The 27,700-nt window shown below is 48.4% G+C and overlaps 1 long non-coding RNA gene across 2 annotated transcripts; it reads right to left on the bottom strand.

The window, feature by feature from the left end:
• Positions 1-27,700, bottom strand: LOC122893910. 2 transcript variants are annotated; one of them, XR_006381715.1, is made up of 3 exons: positions 27,585-27,700; positions 13,063-13,338; positions 1-58 (listed from the first exon to the last, which is right to left on the bottom strand). It is a non-coding gene; the product is annotated as an uncharacterized LOC122893910 (long non-coding RNA). The 2 variants fall into 2 exon arrangements; XR_006381714.1 differs by lacking the exon at positions 1-58 and adding an exon at positions 3,623-3,756.

Below are 27,700 nucleotides of genomic sequence, written 5' to 3'. Positions count from 1 at the left end.
CTCTGATTCACGCTCCTAAAATATCAGCCGGCCTGGGTATGCGAGTGATGCGATAAATCTGGAAAACATAAATCAGATGGTTGGATCCTGTATCTGTCCACGCGCATAGGCTGCAGCAGGCAGGGAGGTGGGGGGCTGCACCCAGGAGGAGGGGAAAGGTCGTGGCTTTCAGACCTGGGCAAGTGGACACGGAGGGCGGCAGCTGACACGCAGAAGCGGCCCTTGCACTGTTGACACACACCTCAGACCCTGGATGCGAGGCCAAAGTGTTTAGGCTCAGAGATTGGCGGGAGAGGCTGCGGGAGGAGGCCGGGGGAGAGGCTCCGATGTTGCAAAGCTTCCAGGGTCGAGAACTTGTCAAGTCCCTGACTTTGGCCATCAGAGGGGAGGTTGGCTTCAGCTCCACTAAGGCCCCAGTCAAGATGGAAAATCCAATATACGGAACCGAGCAGATTGCAAGCTTCCTTAAAGAACACTCCAGAAAAAGCGAACAAGGCCTTGTCTTTGTTCACCTTCAGACAAGGCCTTTCCCTGAGCCACAGGAGAGAAGGGCCTGGTCCACATAGCTTCGTTCAGGCTGTTTGATCTCACGGTTTCTTGACCTGGGCCTGGGGCAGTGGGCTCCTCACAAAGGATGCTACTCCTTGGGGTCGGGCATGCCAGGATCCTTAGTACAAAGGGAGTTTTAAATCTATATGGAAGTGAAGAGGGTTCATCCCTCAGATTCCTAATGCTCAGGCATCGCTGGGGTTTGGTTCTGCTGCATGAGTGTGCTCTGCCCTAAAATTCAATCAGATCCTCTGGGGCTTTGTGCCCGAGGACACAGGAATAACCAGGAGAACAACCAGACAGAGGTGGATGGAGTGGGAAGTGCCACCTGGGAGCAACAGGGGTGGGAAGAAAAGGAAAGGAAGCAGCAATCAGTGGCCCACTAGAACTGCCTGACAGGCACGTCCTGGGGAGCCAAGAAAGACCCAGAGCAGACCAACAGGTGTCAGGCCAAGGGCTCCACAGGTGTCAGATGGGGAGCCCAGCCCACCTGTCTCCAGGTGTTCAGGCTAGTGAGCTCATCAACGAGCAACCAGGTGAGATATTGAGAAATTAACCGTAGCTTCTCTTTTTTGCCACTCTGACCTGTCAACAAAAACAATGACAAGATAATTTCCCCTCTCCCTTCCAGGAAAAACAGCCAGCACTTTGTGTTCCCAGACCTGGGTGTCCTGACCCCAGGCAGGGAGTTTCCAGCTCTTCGTGCAGTCAAGCCTGCCCCGGGGAATTGAAAGAGGCTTCCAAGAAGGTAAGGGGGTAGAGGTTTTTGTGATTTGTGGATAAGAGAGGGGTCCGATCCCCTGAGAGTGGATGGATCTGGATTTGTGGGATTTTCCACATGACCTGTCCCCTGCAGTTTGTGCTCGAGCCGTGGCCTGATGAGAGCCAGCTGTGGGCACTCACTGCTCTGGTCCCTGGAGCAGCAGGAAGGGTCCTCCGAGGGGGGGCTGGAGCCTCAGAGAGGAGCCACGAGGGCCATCTAGGCAGTTGCCTGGACGAGGCGTGCCCCACAGGAGGGAGGGACCAGCAGATGACAGAGGCTTCAGAGGCCAGAAACAGCCGCAGTGACAGGAGGGACACACGCCAATCGACAATAAGGTAGCAACTGAGTTGACCTTGAAGATCTTCCAGGTCCAATATTACAATATCCCCGCATCACATATCGATCTCCCCCGTCCCGGAACCCAGCTGACGCAGCGCCCACAGATGTCCAGTTCACAAGCACGCTCTGGTCTCCACTCTTCCTGGGCCAAGGTGACGGTTGCCCAGCGGTGCACCATTTGCCTGCCGTCATCCCAAGAGAAGTCCGTGCCTATGGGGCTTGGGGGAAGCCATGGGCCTCAGCTTGGCCAAGTCTAAGATGCCAACAGAACATTACAGAAGCTTTTGGATTGAGTGGAAAAGTTTTCCATTCTTCTTCTTGTCAGACTACAAAAGCAACACCTGCACACGATCAGGCACCAACATGCAGGGAGCCATTGCCCTGTTTTCCACAAGGAGCTCTGGCGGGCTCCGTCTTTCTCTAGAGCCACACTGCTGAGCCAGCCAAGGTCTGCACTCTGGCCCTGACCCATGGCTGGCGTTCACGTGATTGCTGAGTTCAGCCAGCCTCCTGGGTCCTCTCCCCAGTAAAGGCAACGCTGCCACGTGCAGGCCCGAGCTTGCCTTCTCTCCAGCCTTTATTTAACCAGGCACGTTCAAAGTCCCGGGTTGTCCCGTGACTGCGCAGAGGCCTCTGGGGACGGTACTTGTGGCTTGACTGGTTTCCTCACGATCCAGTCCGGTCCCTCCATCTCTCTGCCACTTTCCAGGGTGCCCCCATGTTCACGCCTTCATCTCTACGAGCAAACCCCCAAGTGTTTAAACACTTCTTTCTCTGGGAAGCCCCGCTAACTACACAGGCAGGATTCAGTGCCTCTATCTCTGCACTTGGCCACGGTTTCATTTCCCAGTGGACCATAGTTCATTGTTTACTTGTCCTTCTCACTTACCAGACAGTAAATCTTTAGGGAGGAGAAAGCCATAGCCTATCAAACCCTGTGCCTTCTGTAATGTGGGTGTAATAAGTATTTTTCCTTACATCACTTATAAATTCATTTTAAAAGTAATACTCTATAGGTGCACCTGGAGGGCTGAGACAGTCAGGTGTCTGACTCTTAATCTCGGCTCAGGTCTCAATCTCAGGGTTGTGAGTTCAAGCCTTGCATTGAGTTCCACAATTGGGTGTGGAGCCTACTTAAGTAAAAAAAAGAAAAAAGAAAAAAAAAGAGAGAGAGAGAGGGAAACAAGACATAAGTGACTCTTAATGACCAAGAACAAACTGAGGGTTGGTAGAGGGCGGTGGGTGGGGGATGGGCTCGCTGGGTGAGGGCCCTTGGGATGTGTCCCAGGTGTTGTATGTGGATGATGAATCACTGGATTCTACTCCAGAAACCAATATTGCCCTGTACGTTAATTTTAATTAAGAAAATTTAAATTTAAAAAAAAAACAGTAATACTATAGAGATGGAAAGTCTGAACTGTAGCAATATCTGCTTTCAAAAGAGATCACAAGCTATCCAAGTAAAGAATTCTCATAAAGCTGCTTCCGGAAAGCAATTTCTTTTAAGAAATTATGGTAAAATATACAAAAATTTGCCACTTCAAATAACCATTTGAGTATACGATTCAGTGGTGTGAAGGATATTCACATGACCGTCCGTCTCCAGAACATTCTCAACTTCCCCAGCTGAAACTCTGTAGCCATTCAACACTAACTCCCTTCCCCATCTCCACCAGTCCGGCAACCCCCATAGTACTTTCAACCTCTATGAACTTGATACTCCAAGTAGCTCGTACAAGTCGATTGCACAGTGTTTGTGTTTTTGTGACTGTCTCATTTCACTTAGCATAATGTCCTCAAGATTCATCATCTGCACATGCCAGATTTTCCCTCCTTTGAAGGCTGAATAATATCTCACCGTATGTAAATGCCGCATTTTGTTTATCCATTCATCCACCGATAGATACTTGGGCTGCCTCTGTCTCCTCGCTATTGTGAATAAAGCTGCTATAAACATGGGGGTGCAAATACCTTTTTGAGATACCGCTTTCACTTCTGAGTGTCAATCCAGAAGCAGAATTGCTGGATCCTATGGTAAGTCTACGTTTAATGCCTGGAGGCACCTCTCTCCTGTCTTCCACAGCGGCTGCCCTGGTTTGCATTCCCTGCGAAAACCAAGAATTCTAATTTCTCTGTATCCTTGATAACACTTACTATTTTCTGTTTTTCTTTTTCTCTTTTCTTTTCTTTTTTTTTTATGGTAACCATCCTAATGGGCATGAAGTACGGTCTCATTGTGGTTTTTGATTTACAGTTTTTTATCGATCACGGAAATTGAGCAAAAATACATTCCTTTAATATGTTTTTTTCAGCTTGGGGGACCTGGGTGACTCAGGTGGGTGGGTGTCCAACTCTTGATTTCAGCTCAGGTCATGTCGGGGTAATGGGGTCAAGCTCTACATCAGGCTCTATGCTCAGCAAGGAGTTTGCTTCAGATTCTCTCTCCCTCTCTTTTTGCCCCTCCCCCTACTCTCTAAATAAGTGAGTAAAATCTTGGGAAAATATATGTCTTTTCAGCTTGTTAAAGAAATAGAGCATGTACTATAGAACATTTTAAAAATACAGAAGTGAAATTTACAGAAAAGTACAGAATTATGCAGGAGGAAAAAAATTACATGTAATCAGGTTACCTAGAGATTGACATGGTCAACATTTTGGGACTATCCCTCCAGTTTTCTTTGTCTACGGAAGTGAATTTTTATGGCAAAAACTCATCTTATTTAGCAGCTCCCACCCAGCAGATGTACCCCAAGAAGAAACCTTTCTTTGTTCAGTGAATTATTCGCTAAGTTCTTGGAGGGATATGCTGGAGGAGAAAAGTATATCATTCATTTTGAATTGATTAGCAGGTTTTTGTTTTTCTGAGGTGGCATATAACCAAGGGCAGGGGGCAGAGTGGGCTCTGGTCAGGTGGTGATTGTGCCAGTCATGGTGGAAGGCAAGCACGTGGATGGTGAAGATGGACCACTGACATGGGGTGGAATTTTGGAGAAAAGAACAAGTGTCCATAGAGGAATTTGATTTCATCTTAGCCTCCATACAAGATCTTCAATGAAATCCGTAATGCTCACCAGAGGGTGGTGGAGTGTATTTGCAAACGCGGTCACCATGAAGGTGCCAGAAGGGGAACATGGTTGCAGGAGATCAAGAACAAATGTTGACATAGAGGCAGAGCTTATACATGTATAGACACGGGCATTTGGAAAGTTGGGCTGATATTATGTGCACTGTTCTTGAGCTTTTGTCATGTAATTTAATAATCTTATAGAACATTCTTTCTGGGCAAGACTGTGAACTAGTTATCAATAATTTACTTTTTCTTCTTGGCCTTCTTTGCTGGGTGATGTGGCCACATGACTGAGTTTGAGCCAAAGGAGAGTGGGAATAGTTCGTACCATTTCTGGACCCAGGTTTTTAAGAGGCAGAGGTACCCCCTTCATCTTCCTTCCCCTTCTGCCAGCTTGATGAGGATGCTGACAAAGTCCTAAGAGACGGGGGAGGCAAAAGGTGGAAGGAAGCTGGTTTCCTGAAAAACTAGTGGAACCAAGGGGAAGAGAGCCAACTGCTGACTTGGAACACTCGCTTCAGGCTGTCATGGGAGTGAAAAATACAATTTTAACAGCATCGTCTGTCCTACCTGACCTACCATCAGTGGCTGCAACTTCATTACCCAATACGCTACTGTTAGACAGATGCAATGGATAAACTGCACTGTAAGGTCTAGAACTGTGTTTCAGTTCAACGGCCCAGTTGTTGGGTGTAGCAGGTAAAATGCTTTTGGTGGCAAGTAACAGAAAACTGAATTAAAACTCTTAAACAAAGAGGAACTTATTGGCCAACTGGGAGCCCAGAGGTACAGCGAACAGCACTGATTGCTACAACGACAGGAGAACTCTCTTTCTTCCTACCATCCCTCTCTTTCACATCCAATGTGGGTTGCCTCCTAGGGCTAAGTCCCTGATGACTGTAGGAGGCCTGGCGGCAGTAAGGTCCACGTGCTGCCTTACTGCCATGAAACAGGAGAGACTGTTTCCCACAATCAACTCGACTGATCAGGGCTAGACGCCGGAGCTGAAGGTAGGCTCGGGGCCCAGCCACACCACAGAGCTGCCACCAACAGTGCTTAACTCTATGCAGGGACAGAGAGCCTGGATTGCTCCCATACAGAGAAGAAAGTCACCTGATTCTAGCTTTCTCAGAAACTAACCAAAGCTCCTTTGCAGATGCTAAATCAAAGTCAGGTAATTTCCCCCTTATATGTATTGAAATAGGTCTTCGAAAAAATTACTTTCTGCAAAAAAGACAAGAAGATTGAAACCATGAAGGAGGTCGATGATTTACAGACAAGGACACAGAGTCAACAACGAGGGGGAAATTAAATGACTTGGAAACAAAGTCCAGATATCCCAGGAAGAATATTTTATATGAGGCACTTTTATGGTGGGATGACACAAAGTGGAAGAAAAGAGGACAGTGATGTGTCCTGACGTCGCGTGCAGGATATAGAAGTTCAAACTCGTTTCTCAGTCTGTTCCCTCTCTGTTATTGGAAAACTTTGCTCACTTATCATGCAAATGAAGCATGACTGTCAAGGACACTGATTCTGGGCTGAGTTCAGGCTACATCTGCTGATCTCAGCTCTTCCTCCAGAGAGTGTAAATTCATTTTCCCGGACATCATCCCATGTTCTAGAAATAAAAGAGAGGTAGGTAGGTGAATGCTTTTTGCCCTATACAGTATTACTTTTCCTCTAAGATAGGAATTAGAGATGTTTTACTTATTGCTTCAGAGAGGAACTGGGCCAATTATTTTAATGCACACAAAAAATAATTCCTTTCAGCCCAGGCACTCTTTGATTGATTTAAAACCCCTGCCTGCGAAATCTGCACAAACAAAAGAAATCTGAAGAGATCTGCTATATAATAAGATTAAGTTCAAATGACAAGGAGGGTGTTTATTTTAAAATTAATTGGTAATGCCAACCACAAAGTGCTCTAATTCACCTTTTCCACTGCTCTATAGGGAGAACAAAAACAAGAGAGCCTGTTTTTCTGCCCCGACTCCATCCCAGGGCAAACCTTCCTAATCTTTCCAATGCAATCCTTTAAATCCAGCTCCATTTCTACTCCTTCCCTGGACTCTTCAGGGACTAGTCCCACCCTTGTCTTCAGACTGCCTGGCATTCACTGCAATGGTACCAAAGAAATAAGGGTTAATATTTCAGACTGTGATGTCAGATTTGCAGTCAGCCTGGATCCTCAGTCTGCTACTGGGAGCTGGGGCTCCGCCACTCAGAAGAATGACTGTGAGGATAAAATGAAGTCCTGCTTCACGAGAACCAGTCAATAAATGTCAGCTTTTATTAATACATTAATATTTTATAGAGAGTCTTCTCCCCCCGGCCTGGAGTAGCACAACATTGGGCAGATAGTGTCCGCTCTGTCTATCCCTCCTGCATTGGACAGAAGGGGATTGAAAATGTTTCCCGAAGTGGGGGATGGTTGTGGACCCAGATGGACAGAAAGGTCAATGGCTGTAGGGAAAGGGTCATACCGTTGCCAAATGCACCTGCACAAGTACTCTGTAAGGGTAACTTGAAGCGTCTACAAACTCCAACCAACTCCAGTGACTGAAAGAAATGCTGGGGAGCCCTGCTCTCAGAGAGAGACGTTCAGCAGAGGCTGGGAGTGTCAGCCTACCGTTCCAAAGGCCACCGCTGGTCAGAACTCTCTGTTGGATGACTGGCCAAACCGAAACAGGTGTCTTGCTGGAATTTCAGCATGGGCCAAACTCGCAAAAATTTTGTTAGATTGTAATGGGTTTGCAGAGGAAAGGCAATGCTTAACATTTTTAAGGGAAGAGAACAACAGATTTTCAATCACCTAAGAGTTCATAAATGCACCGCTTATGAAGGATCTTTACATCTTTGTCGAGGGAAACAAATCTGTTTGGCCGTGAAGTGAACAACACAAGCTCACCAGCCATTGCTACTCAGCATGACCGAAGTTTGTTTCTTTCTCAAACACAAATGCCAATTGCTTATTCATGGTCAGTGCTAAGAGCCTGGACCAGAAAATGATGTGAACCAGCTTCCAAGCTCTGACTCTCTTTTCCATTAGGCAAGATCTTGGGAAAGTTACAAACTCTCTCCAGAGATCTGTTTCCTCATCTGGGAAATGGGCATAATAATTCTCCCTACCTTGAATGGTTGCTATGAACAAGCCGATCCATATAAAGAACTCGGCCCAGTGTCTGCCCAGTAACAAGTGTCCAATAAATGCAAGTAATTACAGTAATAATTATTCCACAATTCAGATTTCTTAATATTTTTATTTAGTGTTGTCTTCAAATGCTGTTAACCATATCCTTGCATGAAACTTGGAGACAGCACTTGGCTGTTTTAAGGAACTTGCATTTTTTTTTAAAGACTTTATTTATTTATTTGACAAAGATCACAAGCAGGCAGAGAGGCAGGCAGAGAGAGAGGGAGGAAAGCAGGCTCCCCGCTGAGCAGAGAGCCCGATATGGGGCTCGATCCCAGGATCCCGAGATCATGACCTGAGCCGAAGGCAGAGGCTTAACCCACTGAGCCACCCAGGTGCCCTGGAACTTGCATTTTTTTAACCCATAAATCTTCTGACTGCTGCTCTGTGGGTATCAGGAATGCTAAGCAGGGTTGTCACTGACATTATGTAGGAGACAGCAGAATTAGACCCAAAGGTGAGGGAAATTGACATAATTTACAATTGCTTATTCGGGGTATCAGCTCCTCTTCCAAATTGAGTTGTTTTCCTACCCTCAGCAAAACACACTTCAATTTCCTCTCTGACTTGGGAAAACTTCTATAAATCAAATAACTACCAAATCATCGATGCCCTTGAACTGAATCCAGGAAACCGTGACTTATGATGTTATGCGCCCAGTACAGCAAGAATGAGCTGAAAGTAATTCTCCTTAGAGACCTTTACAGAATAGGTGCTTTTTGTATGTGCTCTCAGGTCATGTCATCACCTCGCTGTCCCAGGGGAGTGCCAGGAGCTGTGACACGGTCCCCAGCAGCGACGGATCATGCCTCTCACCTGGACCCTTGGTAAACAAGGACCCCTTTGTGAGGCCACTCTCCAGGCATTTCTGCTTGTAAATGGAAGCACAGATACTTAACCTCCACGAGGACTGGAATCCCTATGTCAGCCTCATAAGAAGAAGGCTCTCACCGCGGAGATTAAAAGCCATAGCCCCCGACAGGCACTAGTGAGCCCTTAGAATGTAGGGAGTAAGGAAGACGTAGTACACCCCTCTGGGAGCTGACAGTCCAGTGGGAAGGAAAGCAGCTAAATTACCGGGCAAACATGAATTAATTACAACTGTATTGAGTACTGTGAAGTAGAGAGCAGTTTCAGATTTTATACTGGGACCTACTGGGAGGGAGGGAGGGAGGGAAGGTGAGGCATGAAATTGAACATGCGTTTTTTTTTTTATATCAAAATAAGCACAGATCCATGATGTGGAACACAAACTTTGCTTCTGTTTCAAAGATAAAGCTGGGGACAGCCGAGAAATATCACATTTGCCTAAGGTAGGATGGGCTGTGTCTCTCCAGGCTTTGGAGTGAGGCTTCAAGCAACTTGGTGTGCTGAGCAGGACGTTTGTGTAGCCCTGGCGGGGGCGCAAGGGCTTGGTCTTAGGGGGTGAAGCCCCCTGAAGAAATGAGGAGGGTACCTACAAGGCCGGCTGGGGGGCAGCCCATGGTCAGGAGATGCCTGGCCCGGACTGGCAGCCACCAAGAGGCTAAAGCTTTCTCAGAACTCTTCATGAGGCTTTCAGACTGTCTTCTTAGCCCAGGCTGGCCTTCTTGTTCTAAGATGTCACCTACTTTTCACTCAGGGTATGTGTGTGTGTGTGTGTGTGTGTGTGTGTGAGAGAGAGAGAGAGAGAGAGAGAGATGTCAGCCATCATCTGAACACTCCTGTACTCTACTACCCCAACTCTGGCCTCTTCAAACTTCTCTGACTAGACCCGCAGGTGGCTTTCAGAGGTGTGGAGAAGGGGCACTCAGGTTGCCACGGGATGAGCAGTGATTGGTGGGGAGAGAAAGGGATGGAGGTCAAGAGCACAGCCTCCTCTTTCATAAAACAAGTGGGATGGAAACACCTGGAGAAGTCTCACCCCTAACTACGGAGGGCGGAGGTGGGAACAGCTGCAGGACAATCTCCAGGACCCAGAAAGCTCACAGCACAGTAGAACGTGAATGTTTCCAGGGACTCGCCCTAGAGTTACCGAATCCCTGATTTCTTGAACATCATCAGATCTATAAGGGTCCTAGGGAAAGTGCATTAAAGGATAACTGAAAAAGTAAAATGACCCCTTAAAAACTTTCATAATCTTATTACAATAGGAACAAAGTTATTTGTAATCAACATTTCACCTAGATCCCTCGACATGCATCACCAGCAGCTGCCTTGATCTCAGAATAGTTTGTCACATAAAGTGTTTATCTGTGTGACAATCATTACAATGACAGAGAATGCCCGTGTTGATACATGGATACTGGTCCTTAGTACTATGCTCCCCGAGATTTGCATCCCTGTACACCAGCAGCACTGCAAAATTTGATTCCTGAAGATAGAGAATACATATTTTTAAATGCTGAGAATTTAATTTATGGTATATTTTAAACCAGTTGGAAAAAGGTGTTGGGTTGATATGCTGCCTGCTTTGGGGTCAGAGGAAAGGTAGACTCCACTATTCTATCTCTATCTACCTTACCCAATAATTCCTTGTGATTAAAGAGCCAAACATAAAATTAACAATCTTAAAATATATGTATATGTAGGAATCTTTAAAAAGAACTGGAGATAGGGAAAGTCACTTAAGACAAGACTCTAAATCCTTAAACCTGAAACAAGATAATTGACAAATTCGACTGCATGAAAATGACTAATCTTGCAACTAAAAGAGACGCCATGCACAAAATTATGAACAACGTTGCCACCACTACAGAAAATAGTACAGAGTTCCCTGAAAAAGTTAAAAATAGAACTACTGTATGATCCAGTGATTCCACTACCGGGAATTTACCCAAAGAATAGAAAAACACTAATTTGAAAAGATATGTACACCCCTATGTTCACTGCAACATTATTGACAATAACCAAGACATGGAAACAACTTAATGTCCATCGGCAGATGAATGAATAAAAAAGCTATGGTGTACACAAACACACATACACACTGGAATATTATTTAGCCACAAAAAGTAGAAAAACCTGCCATTCGTGACACCATGGCTAGACTCTGAGGGCAGTAGATATACTAAGCGAAGTTAAGTCAGACAAAGAAAGACAAACACTGGATGATCTCACTTGTATGTGGAATCTAAAAAGCCAACCTCACAGAAACAGACAATAGGATGGCAGTTGCTAGGGACAGGGAAAGATATAGGGAGATGTTGGTCGAAGGACATAAACTCCCAGTTACCAGCGGAGTAAGTTCTGAGGATCTAATATACAGCAAGGCGACTGTAGTTAACAATACTATGTTGTATCCTTGACAGTTGCTGAGAGTAGATCTCAAAAGTTCTCAACACACACACACACACAAAGAAATTATGTGAAGTGAAGGATGTGTTAGCTTCCCTAACTCTGGTGATTATTATGCAACATATGTATATGCCAAACCATCACATTATACAACTTCAAGTTACATGTCAACTACGACTCAATAAAGCTAGGGGGGAAACCCCAAAAAACAAAATTAAAAAGAGAATGTCCAGACTGGAAGTAAATAGAGACATACTTACAAGCTCTCTCCTAGGCAAGTTTTCCACAGCAGAATCCCCCTACTATCTGTGACACTCAGACCTCACAGAGCATACATCTCTCTCCAACACAATGTGTTCTGGACCAAGGTTAATACAGAAAATTTTATTTGTACATCCCCTAGATTCAATATAACATTTTAAACAAAGTGGCATGTGTGTGGGGGTGGGGAGAAGTTCTCTAGTTACTTTCCACATATAATTGGAAGAAGGTCAGAATCACATGCAGATGTGAAAAGCACTCAGTGTCAGCAAAGGGATTGAGTCTGGCGTTGATGATACTCTGACCAGGTGAATGCACACATGCAAATATCTATGAAAAGTCATTCACTGTTTGATCATCAGGAAGCAACCTTTGGTGCAACTGACATGCTGATTTGTTACACATAGTTCCTGCAACTGACATGCTAATTTGTTATGCATGGTTCATGCAACTGACATGCTAATTTGTTATGCATGGTTCATGCAACTGACATGCTAATTTGTTGCACATATTGACATTGTTCTGTGTTTTAGGAAATTGGTTGGTAGTGAGGAATTGACAGGAGAAAAGCTGCTGTAACATTTTGCTCAGTGTCTGGTTTTTAGGAAAGTTCCTGATGGTAAATGATAAATGCCTGCATTCACAACCAGTAGTACAGACAAAGGGTTAATATTAAATAGCTCATTCAAATGTGAAGGGAAAAACAACCACTAGAGGACAGGTAGAGAGTGAAAAGGGACAATTCACAACAAAGAAAATATGAAATTAGACAATAAACACAAGCAATGCTCAAGAAGGAAACGCATTAAACACAATAAAATAATGAACTACCACTTTTAAAACTCACCATATCAACAACAAAAAAAAAGAAAAAGTTTGATAATATTAAAAGTTGTTGATTATGTAGAAAATGAGACTCTTTTACATTGCTGATGGGTATGTGTGTTGATGAAGGCATTTTTTTAAAAAGATTTTATTTATTTATCTGAGAGAAAGACAGAGATAGTGACAGAGATAGCGAGAGAGAGCACTCGAGCAGGGGGGAGAGGGAGAAGCAGGTTCCCTACTAAGCAGAGACCCCACTGCAGGACTCAGTCCCAGGAACCCAGGATCATGACCTGAGCTGAAGGCAGACGCTTAATCAACTGAACCACCCAGGTGTCCCAGTGAAGGCACTTTTTCCAGGCAAATTGGCAAACCTATTAAAGTTGTCACATACACATGCTCTACTCTAACAATTTATTTCTAGAAAACCGTTACTCAGAAATATGTGTGCACATAAATATATATGTCTGTATGAGGGTAATTACCATGGCATTATATATAATAGCAAACGATTTTGGAAATATCCAAAAGTACTCCAACAATGTAAAGATATTACGGCATGAAATGCTGTGCAGTGGTTAGAAGAACAGGATCGACTTCTATACCGACGTGGAAAGGTCCCTGAGACAAAGGACATGATCAGAGAAAGTTGCAGAGCAACATGTATACTGTTCCATGTTTCTGTATATGCCTTTTTCTACAGAAATATAAATAAATAAATGGAGAGAAAGACACACACACACACAAATACGTAAGAAAAGGGACTGAACTGTTGAGAGCGGTTACCTCTGAGAAAGAAGTCCTCCTAGGAGAAGGTGGTAGAGATGTGTTCTCATTCACTAAACGTTTCAGTTTCTTTCCGGTCACGTTCCTCTCTGTGGAGGATGCATTCCCATGCCATTGAACTTAGGAATGCCTATATTCCTTGTGTTAGTCAAAGAAGTGATGTTGGTCACTTTTGTGCTGAGTTCTGGAAGTCAGGGCACCATTTGCCTTGTCATTTTCTTTCTGCCATGAGAGGGACAATGCTCCAGATGGTTAATTTTTCCATCAGCTTTGGTTCTAGAGGAAGGAAAAAAACACAGCTGTAGTGGACTCATAGAAAACATGCAGTATGAATAAGACATGAACACTATGAATAAGACATACACCATAGGCCACTGAGATTTGGGGGTGTGTGTGTTATTGTACTATAACGTGACCTAATCTGTCTGATACAAAAAGAGGAAAACTTCTACAGCTTTTTCTTTGGGTCTGTACTGTGTGAGCATTAAATGTATGTATATATATATATATATATATATATATACATACATATATATTCATATATTACTTGTATAATAAACTAATTTTTAAAAATTAACATCTTAGCAAAATGACTTACAAATGACTATATGTCAAGGACCTATGAGATTACCAACCAATAAAAATTGCAAAGTTTAATCGTGGGATTCCAAGGGCAATGTTGAAGTTCCTGCCTGAGACTGGCAGGCCGGTACAGCACGGCCACAAGCTCTACCGCTATGAAAGCACTGAAGCTGTGTTATCAAGCCAGGGACCAGAAGTTATGGTGGTTAACTGGACGTGGAAGAATTCTTCTTGTGCTGGTAGGGGAGATCAGGGCGGTACACAGCTATCCGCTCAACCACAGGGTCAAAGACATCCCAATAAACAGTGAGGCCACAGTGATTGCTTTAAAAAAAAAAATTTTACTTGAGAGAGAGAATGAGAGAGCACACAAGTTGGGGGAGGGGCAGAGGGAGAGGGAGAGAATCGCAGGCAGACTCTGTGCTGAACGTGGAGACCCACACAAGGTTCAATCCTAGGACCCTAAGACCATGACCTGAGCCGAAATCAAGAGTCAGCCCCTTATCCCAGTGAGGCATCCAGGTGCCCCACAGATACTGCTTTCATAGCTTCTGAAAGACACTGTTCTTCAATAGTAAGGAGAGAGTTACAATTATTGCTGACTCACGGGTGTCGGAATATGTCTGTTTCTCTGAATGCGTCCTGAACACAAAGAATTTGAGAACCACTGACCCAGAAAATAGAGTAAGTCATTGCGCATAGACACTTGTTTCCTTGTGGCCGCTGTCCCTGGCTCAAATTCCAGACTCTCCACACTTGCTCAGAGACCAGCGCCTCCTGTCTTTCAGTACCTGAATTGCAATCCTCAGTGCGGACACCATCTTTGGTCTCAGACTCGCAGCCTAGCTGAGGCAGAGCCATGAAAAACCTACACCCAGAGGCAGGGCTAACAAGAACAGCAATAGTAACCCTTTCTGGAGGGAGTGGTAGTTTCCAAGTGCGGTGCCAGGAAGACCAAGCCAAGTATAATTACCCCACTCTTTCAGATGAGGAAATGGAAGTTGAGAGAAATTAAGGAACCCCCTTCAGTTCTGACAGGCAGTAGGTAGGGGTCAGTCTCAAGGTCTTTTTATTGTCTACGGCAAGTCACCTCCTCTTAAAGGGGGGGAATAAATAATAGTTCTGGGAAGGGGGTGGTTAAGCTTCAGATCCGAGCTTAAACCTCCAGAGTGCCATGCAGAGATCCAGACTTTTGCTTCTGCCATCCCCAGAGGGCGAGGCAGAGCTCTGGTTAGTGGCCAGCCCAGCCATCTGACTTAGGTTAGTTATGGTTAGCATTCTTCCCCTTTCTGCCTGCACCCCCCTCCTCCTTCCAGTGCTAGAGTAAACATCTTGCTTGCTTGGGGCACGAGGGGTGAGGGAAATCTTCACAATAGCTCTGCTGTTGGGCAAAGGATTCTGGAAGAGGTAGATCTAGCTGGTGGTGACACCAGGGACCCCAAGGTCCAACCCCTCAAATCCCTTCTGTGACTGAGGTAAGGGAATTGATCACAGCTATTTGCCCTCAGCTCGGTACCCTGTGTAACATTCTTCCTGGTTAAGCACTCAGCACAGAGAAATGCCCTAAGAAATCTAACTCAAGTCTGTTCTCAGTTACTTAAGGAAGTTTAACCTGAATGAGGATATAGCAAGGCTCCCAGCCCCAAAACTGCTTTATTGTGGAGCTCATTTTCCCACTCAGCAGGAGAGTGGAGAACAGTGAATAGACAAGATTTCACCAGAAGAGCCTAAACGAGTCTAAAAGACCCTGAATAAGAGGCCTTGGAGATGGTCTCCTTCCCTGGGCTCTGCTTTGGGGCTGAGGGTGTCAGGCTCAGTTGGCCTTGCATCCAAGATTGGACAAGGCCTCCCAAGCACCCAGAATAGAGCCAGGAGCTTCTTAGCTGAATGAGAGAAATTCTAGACAACCTACAGGATGGCAAGTCAGATTCTGGTGAGTGGCTCAGCTCTATACTGTGGATGGAAGTAAGGGAAAAATAGAGTTGGCCCTGGGATCAAGCACCAGGCCAAAAGGAGAATAGGAGCTAAGGGTTGAACAAATAAAAGCTCAAACAAATGAGGTGTACATGGAAAGACATGCTCATGAGAAAACTCTAGATACTGGATGCTTTCACAGTCTTTGGAGAGCCTGCTTTCTAGAAGGTTCATATTGAGGTAAATTAATGTGGTTTTCAGTATTATAGCTGTCTTAGTCGGTTCAGACTGCTATAAATAAATACCACAGACTGACATCTATTTCTCACAGTTCTGGAGGTTGGAGTCCAAGATCAAGGTGTGGGCTAGTTCAGTTCCTTATGAAAGCCTTCTTCCTGGCTTAAAGATGGCTGCTTTCTCCTTATATCTTCAGATGGTGGAGGTAGAGAGCTCCGGGCTCTCCATCTCTTCTTATAAGAATGCCCATCCCACTGCGGGAGTCTCACCCTCATGACCTTATGTAAACCTAATCGCCTTCTGAGAGACCCCCCTCTTCCAAATACCATCACAGAGCAGATCAGCAATTCTGGTGGGACATAAACATTCAGGCCATAACAGTAGCATAATAAGATTACATGTGTGGGGGTTCTGCTTTTGTACACTTTGATCACTGAGGTAGGCAGAATTCCAAGATAGCCCCCAAGATTCTTGCCCCCACAATCCTGGAGGTGGGTGGGCCTGACTTAATCAGCTGAGCTCCTTAAAAAAGGGTCTAGGGGTCCAAGATGGAAGAAGGTGGAGAGACTGGAAGCATGAGAGAGATTTTCTGGGGCCTTGAAGGAAATAACAGCTATGTTGCGAGAGAGCCTGTGGAAGTGAGGAGGTGGGAGCCATCTAGGAGGTGAGGGCAGTGCCCAGGGATAGCTAACAAGAAAATGGGAACCTCAGTCCTACAACCAAAGGCAACTAAATTCTGCACAAAGCTAAGTGAGCTTAGAAGAGGACCCCATGCTTCCGAAGTGGCTCCTCCCAGCCGACACTTTGATTTCAGCCTCCTGAGACCCAGAGCAGAGAACACAGCCACACCATGACAGGAGGTCTGATCCACAGATCTGAGTTTTCATAAATCTGCACGGTCTCAAGTGCATAAAATGTATGGTAATTTGCTACACAGCATAGAAAATTAATACAGTCTCCTTTCTGAAACAGATGGGTCCACACCTCTGGGTCCCTTTGTCTTCTTAAAAACAGCTTCTGTTTGGTTCTTGATTACATTTCCCCCTTATATGAATAAAACACCTCCTTTCCATTTTCTTTTTTGCTACCGGTTCCTTCGGGAATTTACATAGTAATTAAGATCTGCACGCACACGCTGTTATTTTTAACACTATTTAACACAGAAAGCTCTATTACCTTCTTCCCAACCTCTACAAAGCATTTCCAGGGCACGCATCACTGTGAGGCTGCTGTTTGCCTCCCTCTCAACCTGTAGTGGGGGCTCCCAAAGCTTAACATTATGTTTATTACATAACAGCAAGACAGAAGCCCAAACAACCTGCTGCTGGGCTTTTAAATAGAGCAGCAGAAGAGAAATCTCTTCTGGGCTTGTTGAAGAGCCACTTCAAATGTCTCCTAATTTCAGCAATTTTCTGGTCTATAGAATAAAAAGTCTAAAAATGGCTCTGAACGTATTTAAGTGCACTCACAGGAAACCCTCCCCCCCCCACCAGCTAGGCTGACACAAGGGGGTGGGACGCCGGGGGGAAGCCAGGGCCCTTGGGTGCGTTGGACTTTGCAGGCAGCCTCTCAAGGACTGTTGCCGGGGTATGAGATGCTGTCAGGGGAGAAAATGGGAAAGGCACGGAAGTGGAGCCCTTCCAGGTTGGCACCAGAGTAGCGTGACTCAGTGGCAGAGTCCTCTCTCCCTTGGTTCCCTGTTCTCATGGGCAGGACCCTTCGTTGCACTGAGAACCAGACCAAAGCAGTCTGGTTTGAGAGGAGGCAATGTCTCAGCTTGGGCAGTCCACTGAGTAAAGTTTGTGTGGCTTCCTTTGACCACCCCAGGTCAGTTTCATTTTCATTCATGTCATTCTCAGGCACAACCTCCCTCTTCAGAGTCCCCCACCTTCCCCCGTCACCCCGAATCTTTGGGCTTAGCCTGCAGGAAAAGAGTGCCTCTTTCCTCTCTTCCAGCCACCCACCCTGGGATACTGGTTGGGCTCCTCTTAAATCCACACTGTGGCCAGGGAGCTAGAACCTACCGTCTGGCCAGGACAGGGGTGTGTGTCTGCTTCTAGAACAGAAGGATGAGGTCACAGGCGTTGAGAGTGGGGGAAGGGAGTGTCCCCAGCAGCAAATCCCGGTGTTGTTACCAGAAGAGGGTGGAATGGATAACCGTTGTCCTCTAGCCACCGGCCCTATTCTGAAGTAGGAGAGGGCTGGGAACACTTCAGGATTGGAGAGGCAATCAGGACCAAAGGATCTCTGCCCCACCCCCCATGCTTCCATTGAGTCCCCCAGAATCTGATGTGTTCATCTGTACGTGAATACGCACCTCAGCCAGCTCACTAGCCCACAAGAAGTATCCAGATATACATCTATAGCACATTTTTTTCTCTGCCTGGGCCCTCCAATTTCCTCTCACCCTCAAGGTGGTAGGAATTTCTGTGCCTCTGTGCCTCATGCAAAGAAAAATACCGACCTGTTTTGCCCAATGTTATTAATATTGGGATCTATTTTAAAACCACTCTAATATAGAACAGTATGCTTTAACATGTTTCTTAGTGGGGTTCCTGGGTGGCTGAGTGGGTTAGGCCTCTGCCTTCGGCTCAGGTCATGATCCTAGGGTCCTGGGATCGAGCCCCGCATTGGGCTCTCTGCTTAGCAGGGAGTCTGCTCCCCACCCCCGCCTGCCTCTCTGCCTACTTGTGATCTCTGTCTGTCAAATGAATAAAAATACCAGGTGGTGGGTATTATAGAGGGCACAGCTTGCATGGAGCACTGGGTGTGGTGAAAAAATAATGAATACTGTTTTTCTGAAAATAAATAAATTGGGAAAAAAAAAAATTAAAATAAAATAAAAAATGTTTCTTAGTGGGATTATCTATTTCATTAATAATATTTAAATCATTAATTTTATATTTAACCTAAGGAATGTGATTGAATGATTCATTGTTGTCTCAAACTTGTATTTATTGAATATGAAGTGTTGGGAGCCAAAGGAAACAAAGACATTCGACTCTTCTCCAAAAGTTTACAGTCTAGTAGATAAAATAAGTGCCTAGCATAAAAATAGCAAAATATGGTTCTGTGTCAGAATCTGTTTCTTTAAAAAGACAGCTGACTCTGAGTTTACCTAACTCCCAGCTTGAAGGGTTTCACTGAAATTAGGGAAGGTTCGGCTCAGGTTGGTAATATAAAAAGGGCCACTTGGCAGCTCTGAATTCCAGGAGAGGTTCTGGAGGTTGGGAGAGAGCTGTGGTGTTGAAAGGAAGCATTTTGCTTCAAAATGAAGAATCTCTGGAGCGCTCTGAAAGCCTGTGAAACCCAATGAAGAAAATGACTCAATCTTTCTTGATCTTCTGGCTTTTAACATGAGCAAGGCCCAAGTGAGAGACCAGCGCGTCAGACTCAACGGCACATGAACCATTTGGAGAACCTGCTCGTCAACAGATTGTGCGGGAGAATCTATTAAAGAAAATCCGGGGCGCCTGGGTGGCTCAGTGGGTTAAGCCTCTGCCTTTGACTCGGGTCATGATCCCAGGGTCCTGGGATCGAGCCCCGCATCGGGCTCTCTGCTCAGCAGGGAGCCTGCTTCCTCCTCTCTCTCTCTCTGCCTGCCTCTCTGCCTACTTGTGATTCCTGTCAAATAAATAAATAAATAAATCTTAAAAAAAGAAAAGAAAATCCATCATGCGGAGTCAGAATGGAGAGTGAAGGGACAGGGGTATGTCCTGGGCCTTGACAGGGTCTGCCGAAGTCACACCGTGGGTTCCAAATTTGAACACCTCTAGGAAGGGCCTGGTCGGCCTCTCTTTGGTCAGATGACCCCTTTGGGTGGGTTAACTGGGGCCTGGGGGGGAAGGTTGTGTCCTATAAAAGAGTGATCCATCTGTATAAGCCATGCTTGGGTGGGGAAGGCAACCGTGCGAGAGGGTCTACTACTGCGGTGGGGTTGGGGGTAGCTTGGCAGACAAAATCGTGGGTCTGCACTGTTGGAAGCTGGGTGGAAACATGTGACAGCTCAGCTTCCTTGTTCCTGACACTTGGCTACTCTTGCAGCTTCGAGGGCTCAAGTAGGAAGCCTTTGCTCTGAAACACAAGGCCGGGATGAGATAAGGAATCCCTGCCCGGATTGCCGAAGCTGGGTACCGTTCTCAGCCCCGTCCCACGTGAGCCCCCATATGTAGAGCCCACCCCAGTCACTCAGTCTTTCTCCCACTGGATCCCTTCGGGGCTGAGGTCCTTACCCTGCACCTGGTCTGTGTCCCCAAGCTTCACCACATGCTGGCGGGCATCCCTGACCCTTCTGGGATCCCCATCACCCTATGCTCCTAGCCCCACGGTGCCCCCTTCCAGCTGCAGCTCACGGAGGCCTGGGGACCGCCCCACAAAGGTGGCCTTCAAGACAGAGCTCCGTGTGGAGGTTGTGCGGAGCTCTGAGGAAGGAGCGAAGTAAGAGACCGAGGGAGTCGGTGTTCCTGGAGGCGGTCAGCACCAACACTGTGTGGGAGAGCTGGCTGACACCAAAAGACCATCTGGGGAGTTCTGACTTTTTTCCCGACTTTGTTTCCTCTCCATTCTCCTGGCATAGGCAGTTTGAGCTGGCTGGAGTGGGTGAACGTGGTGAAATCAGGAAAAAAAAGAAAAAAATCAAGTCAAGACTTGACAGCCTCAAACACCAGAATAACGAAATCTGGCTGTTGATCCAGCTGTAGATCTCTGCTAGTTTAGGGGAACGCTTGAAAGCCATGGGCAATGTACAGATCCCATGGCGAGCAAGAGTCGCTGTCCAAAGCCATCCCTCTTCCTGGATGTGAACCTTCAGAAACCTCCATGGGGCTCTTTGCCATCTCCTGCCCTTCCGAGGGAACTACAGGTTGAAAAGCGGCCACGAGCGAAGCCTGCCAGTGGGCCGGCAGTGCCGACCCCTTCCCAGAGCATCGAAACCCTCTCTGAAGATGTGAAGAGACAGCCCAGCATCTGTGCAGTTTCCAGACCTCCCAGGGATGACCTCTGAGACAGAGGTCACAGCCCATGTGTCAGACCAGACTGCTAACGTGGTTGGGTCAGAAAGGGTTCTCCCACTCTCCAGGGGGTGGAGAAATGATCAAAACATCCAGTTTTTTAAACTCCAGGAATATAAGGAGGTATAGATCTCTCATTCCTGGTCTTTAGGGAAAAAAAATCACTACACTTTTTTTTTTTAAGCTAACTCTCCAAGGGAAGGGTTGGAGAGAGAGTGCTAAAGCCCTAGACATTTCTTCGTTCTTTTTGTTCTGCGTGTGGACTGGACAGTCAGCAGCCGAGTTTTGGTGGAGGCGGCGCGGCAGGAGAAAGATGGATCTTGAGGGCAGGCAACAGGGAGGCATCCCAGCTGGGCATTTCTTAGCTGCGTGACCTTGGACAGTTTCTATACCCTTTTGAGCCTTAATCTCCTTATCTAGAAGACTGACATACTCCTAGAATCTCCTTGGAGTGAAAAATTAAACAAAAGAATGCACACAACTCTCAGCTCGCTGCTTGGTGCACAGGGGCATCGGAGGAAGAACCAATGTTTGGGGAGAGGGTAGAAGGCGGAACAGGGTGAAACAGGATTTTAGGAAGGGGTCAGGGTTGGGCCACACCCATGTCACAGAAAGCTCCTTGAGGTTCTGCCTTGGTTGGGCTCATCCTGGTATCTCCAACACCAAGCATGGGCCTTCTGCAGAGCAGGCACCCAGGAAGTATCTGCTAGCTGGGCCCTGGGGTCCTGGTCGGGGAGAGGTTTGCAGGATGGGAAGGTGGGCAGGCAGGAGAGGATGGAGAAGCAGGAATGAGGCAGCGGTGGGGATGAAGGACAATACGGTGACAAAGCCTGAATGGTGGAAAGCACCGTCTTTAGAGCCCACATAAAATTAATGGACTTGTGATGGAATCATTTCCAAAGTGCTTTGGAAGCCAGATGGGAAGCTTATGTCATTGTTTTCACTGCAAGCTAAACTGAAAATAATGAGCCCCATTCCTGCCTGTGGGGAAGGTTCTGGTTCCACCATTGTCTACCCTTCTCTGTCTGGCTTCGCTGAGATGGAGCCTTCCCGTCCTCTCTGCAGGCAGCCTTGTGACTTGCTACCTGCTCTGTGAGGCTGTCCGGGCAGCTGGTGCTTTGAGGTGGAGTGGGGCAGAGAGGATCCCAACCAAACATTCCACCTCTCCTAGCGGATGAGCACAAAACCCCAAAAGTGAACCAAATTCTGAGGCTCGACACCTGGAGGGGGTTCGAAGCCTCCCTGAGGAGCGATAGTTAGACATGACGCTTCTCCAAGCCGTTGGGAGAACCAGACCGCTGCACAGATACGTTAGTGGCTGGTGTGGGAAGGAAACAGCAGACCCAGGGATACGGCAGGGTGATGCCCCCTACTTTGCAACTCACCCTCTGTCAGGCCCATTAACCTGTCCGGACCTTCGTTATTCCCCAGCAAGCATCCTTGACCCCACCTGTGGTTAAGATGACCTTTTGCCTCTCTTCCCAAGCCCGAGGGCCCAGATGTTTCCCTGGCAAGGATTTTACCCTCTCTGGCATGACATTTCTTTATACTTTAGTTGACTGTTTATACACTTCTTGGCACAGTAGACTGTAAGCTCTTCGAGGGCAGGAATGAGTTGGAAACACAGTTCATGATCATCCATTTTTAATCATTCACTTAACAAGTCTTGGTCAAGCCCCCTAGGGACTGGGCTAAATGTCTAAAATTAGAGCCGTAGGCCATTCAGGTAAAAAGCCCTGCTCTCAAAGTCTTCCTGACGGTGCAGAAGACAGATGATAATGACCAAACATAACCTAAGCGAGGACAATAAAAGCAGGGCTCCTGCATCACACAACTCCAGGGGGCGCTCTTCCTAACTGTTGGTGCTCGCTAGATGACGGGAGAGCAGCTGTGTTGGTGACGGGCTCTCCCCAAGGCCCGGCCCAGTGCCTGCTACGTGGTACTGTAAGCATCCTGGCAACATTTATGAAAGAGTAATGGTCTCTCTCCACGCAGTCGCACCTTTTAGTACCTGACTGTATCCATTCTTCTCTCCTTTATGCATGGGCTTCCTGCGTGCACCTGCTTGAGCTTAGGCAGGGCCTGGCGACTAATGCTGTTCTGCGACCGGACGTGCCAGGATTCACTCCTGGGCGGGTGCCTGACCCTCTCCAGCTTTTCCCCGCTGCTGCTGCAGTGACCGAGGCAGCTACAAGATGCGGACTGTCTATCATCAGAGCCCCTGAGTGATTCTGTGGAGCAGAGCAGGAATCGTCTGCCGGCGAAGCCTTTGTGATGTTCGGTTCAGCCACAGTGATTCTGGGGTTTGCTGCCTGGGCAGAGCCTGATCTCTTCTGACTAATGCTCCCACCTGCCTGCAAGCTCTTTCAAGGTCAGGCCATTTATTGGGCACAGCACGGGGTGATCACAAAATGCTAAAAAAGCAAAACAAAAAACCCCAAACCTGATAGACAAAAGAGTAACGCACACTGATGAACAAGTATTATCAGTGCTTTTGCCTTCGGCCGGAGTCCCTCAGCTCTGCTGCAGTGGACCCCGGCGGGCCCCAGGCCTGGCCACCATGGCTGGGTTGTTCATTGCCAATGGGTGAGTTTCCTTCTACCCCCGAGGTCCTCTCTGCGGTGGGGGAGGCAACGCTGCCGTTTACCACATAGGAAAAAACGCACCAGTTTCTTTCCATGGGATGCAAACAATCTGGAGGAAGGACAAGATTTCGGAAAACTCTAGCCGCCCCCCCACGTCGGAGCAATTGGGGTCTTTGCTCACCCAAGCCCCCCAGTGTGGCTCGCACAGAACAGAGAGACCTCGCAGCTGTGCTCTGAGTACAGACAGAGATACAGACCAAAACGCTCCCTTCCTCCCAGGGGGAGGACGACACTGCTTCAGATCCACTTCCCTAGGCCAGAGATGATCAAATCCGGACTGTCTTGGCTGGCATCAGCTGGAGGGCCTGTGCGAAGAGTTTGTCACCCCCTCCCCCACAGAGTCTGAGACACAGTGCATCCGGGGTGGGGTCTGAGAATTTGCATTTCTAATAAGTTCCCCCACGCTGCTGCTGCTGCTGCTGCTGCTGCTGGCCCATCCCTTAGGCTGATGCCCTGTCTCTCAAAGTCAAGGTTAAGTACAATACCTTCAGAATAACACTATAATCTGCTACCACCCATTAATGGTACAGGAGGCACGCCTTCTTTCAGATCACCCAGATCAGGAAGAGGGAAAGGTAAGTTTCAGGGAGGGGAGGGCCAGGGACAGAATCCAGAGTGAGGGCTACTGCCCAGAGGAGAGGGCAGACGTGTGCCACAGAGGAAGGTCCCAGGATGAGAGCCAGAAGGAACCTGGGGCCGATCTGGGTGCAGAACTGGTCACGGGGGGTAAAAAGAGTCCTAGACTTCGAGTCCGAAAACTTGCAATCCTCTCCCATAAGACCTTGCAGCTGCTGGCCGCCACCCAGGTGAGCCCCTCCGGAGGCAGCTGAAGCTGGTCTCTAACATCTCCCGCTGGGAGAGCCTGCCTGGTTTCTGGGCGGGTGAGCGGTGCCCAGACCCCTGTGCCCGGCGCACCATCCGCACCAGGCCTGCGACCCAGCGCGGGAAACCCCCCGACGGTGCAAAGCGCTCTGCCATCTCCTTGCGGATTTCTCCTCCGAGCTCCTGGCAGGGCTGTGCTGAGCCAAGGGTTAGCGTGGGTGGCCGTGACTCACTCAGCCTCGTGGGGAAGCAGAAGCTGCCAGCGCTGCCACGGAAACAGGCTAAATCAATCCCAGTCCCCGCAGGGGGCAGAGAACGAGCTGCCTGCAGCCACTGAGTCGGGGCCACTGTGGTGCTGCTGGGGGTGCGGCCACGGAACCGGCCAGCCCCGGGAGCTGGGCTGGCGACAGCAGCCCCAGACGCTGGTGCAGGGACTGCAGCATGTGACTGGGGGCAAAGACTGTGGGATGTTTGTGCTTATGGGGGAAAAGGGAAGAAGAGAGGAGACCCTCACTCTTGACTCTCTTCCTGCACTTTCTGGAAAGGTCTAACTCTGCTGAGGCTGCTCCCTCACTGGAGGGAGCTGCCCTCCCTCCCAGCTGGCCACCACCACCCCCCACTGAGGGGAAGGGGAAACGGAGGCCAGAGGTTGCAATGACCAAAGCGAAGTCCCACGCCTTTCAGAGGCAGAGTCAGGCTGGGCTCTCGATATCCTGAACACTGGGTCCTCATAGGTTCCACTGGACACTGCCTCCCTCGGAAACAATTTGCTGGATCTTGGGCCATTTGCTTTGCCATGAGTATCTGCTCTTCAAGGCAGTGGAACGTGCCATTAATAACACACTCTGCTCTCCCCCAGAGCAGCCGTGAGTCTCCAGCCCCCGTCCCCTCCACCCTACAGCTCCTAAGCCAGGCGAGTGAGTTTCCACTGGCTGTACCAGCCAGCCGGTGGAAACCCTAAGAGCTTCCCATCTGCCCAACATCCTACCATTACAGAGGTAGGGACAGCTACGGCAGGGTGTCCTGGCTTTTCAGACCAGCTTCCCCCATCCCATACACAGGGCAGGGGCCAGGAGGGGGTTGTCTAAACTCATCAGTTCCACCTGGTGATTCTCGTGCCATTTCCCCAGGGGCCCCTTTTCTACTCCCAGGTGAGGCTCACAAGTGGGTGTGGTGGCGTCCGCACAAGTCTTTATGCCTGGTGGCCCCTCGGCCCCACCACGGCCACTTCCCCCTTCCCCAAGCCCCTCGTGGCAGAGAGGGCTGGGAGCACCCTTCCCTTCCATTTCAAGGTGGAGTAAAGGCCAGCATGGGGGGCCTCCCACGTCAGGTTTGTGGGTATCCCTTTCCCTGCCCTCCCTGTGTCTTTGATTCATCATGTCCCTTCTAATTGCTCAACTTCTGCCTTTCTGGGAGCCCCTCCTCAGTCTGTAAACATGTTTCTGTCTCTTTCACAAGAAAAAGCAATGAAACGAACTGGTCACTCTCCTTCCCTAACCGAAGAGCTGCTTCTTAAAGTGGCCTGCGCTTGTCCTCTCCCCTCCTGCCTCTGGAGAGCTGGAAACTTCACCAGCGTCTCCTGGTGAAGCCCAGTTCTTCTTCCTCTGCGCTGGCTGCCCCGCCCCCCTGCTGGAGTCGCCCAAGGTCATATCAACACCCTGGGTGGTCTCTGATGTCCCCAACCTGTCTGGACCTCTGGCACCAGAGGGGACTGGGGCCCTTCCACCCCCGCAGCTAGGCATCTTCTCCCAGTCAAGCCGTTACACTTGGGCTCAGCCTTCCTGACCCTTCAGCTCCAGCCTTTGTCCTCCCTACCCACCCCTGTCCCTAATCTGGGCTCTCCACCAGTCTACAGGACCAGCCTAAAAAAAAAAAAAAAAAAAAAGTGTCTCTTGTCTCCTTCATCTCTTCTGGCTTTTTCCCTACCAAAAACTGCTACGGAGTAGGAGAGGGTCTCATTCTCCGTCTTGGAGCTGAAGGATAGGCTTTGAAAGAGGGGGGAGAAAATGTTTCCTTCGATCATACTCTAAGAACCACCTGGAAGGCAGGGCGGGCTCATCTCTTCCCAGCTTGGCCGGGTCAGTTGTCCCCTGTGAGGGCACCGTACCTCCCGCCTGAGCACCTGCACCACGACTAGTGGCCTGCCGCACCACTGCGCTCCTCCCTGGGCAACTCTGCATGGCTGGAAGGCGGCTCTCCCTGCCCAGGCAGAAAGGGACTGTGCCTTCCGTCAATGTGCTTTGCAGACTCAGAAGCTCTCCACTCAAGGTGCCCCGGAAAATGGCAAGGCATTTCTGTGACACCAGAGCCCAAGCAGGCAGCTGGCTGTCCCCTGGCATACCTAACGCCCCTCCTAGGAGAAGGCCTGGCCAGGCTCCTGGGAACGGCCCAGAGAAACCAACGTACTTAACCGCCCCCCAAGAGATTCTTCCCAAAGCCCTTCCACATCCACCCAAAAGCAGACTGTCACGTCTCAGAGGGGACAGCCCTGCTCCCCCCTGCAGGACTGATGTCAGATGACCACCTTGGAGGCTTGACAGAGTTCCCCGAGCAGAAGGCTCTCTGGGTGACAAGGAATCCACAGGAGGGACTCTGGGAAATGGAAATGTCTTCCTGATTCGGATCTGAAATCTGCCTCCTTGTAACTTCCGCCCACCTGATTCCGCTCCCTGGTCCTCGGAGGGAAATTTCTCATCATGCATCTAATTGGTCTTATGGTAGCTGGAGGAGGCGAGGACGGAACTGTTTGCCTCTTTTCTAGAATGAGGACGCCTCGGGAGGTCAAGGGGGTTGCCAAAAAGCTGAGGGGGAGGTGGGGAGAGAATGCAAGTGTCTCCACTTTTCCGGCCAGTCCTGCTTCCAAGAGTGGCTCATTTTTGCCAGGGGCTTCTGAGCGCCTACGGCAGGCACCTGGGATACTGGAGGCCTGGGACACCTTGCCCCTTTCCAGAGAGTTCTCAGTTCCAGCTTAGAAAACACACACACACACACACACACACACTCACACACACGTGATTCACAGCATAAACTCAGCCAGCCGCCTGGGTGGCTCAACGTCACCCAGGAAGGTCAGCCTAGAAAACCAGGTTTCTTATTTTCAGCTGCTCCCCCCACCGCCCCCCTCCCCACCACCAGCACAGGCCAACAGGCAGGAAAGGGACCACGTGGAGAAGCTTCTCTTCACCAAAGAGAAGGACCTGAACTTGAAAGGAAGAAGAAAGGCCTGAAGAAGAGTTTGGAAATGACAGCCGTCAGCGCTGGGCTTGGAAAGACGGCAGAGAGCTCGTGGGTGTGTGGGTGGGAGGGTGCTCACCGGTGCCAAGGCTGAGTCGTGTGGCAGCAGGGAAGTAGGGGAGCAGGGCCCTGAGTGGTGCCAGAGCTGCAAACCAGACCCACAAGGCCTGGTCTCCTCAAAGGCAGGTCCTAGCA

The sequence above is a fragment of the Neovison vison genome, chromosome 13 (genome assembly GCF_020171115.1).
Source record: "Neovison vison isolate M4711 chromosome 13, ASM_NN_V1, whole genome shotgun sequence".
In the NCBI taxonomy this organism is placed as follows: domain Eukaryota; kingdom Metazoa; phylum Chordata; class Mammalia; order Carnivora; family Mustelidae; genus Neogale; species Neogale vison.
The sequence above is the reverse complement of the archived record's forward strand: the minus strand, read 5'-3'. Positions and strand labels throughout refer to the sequence as shown.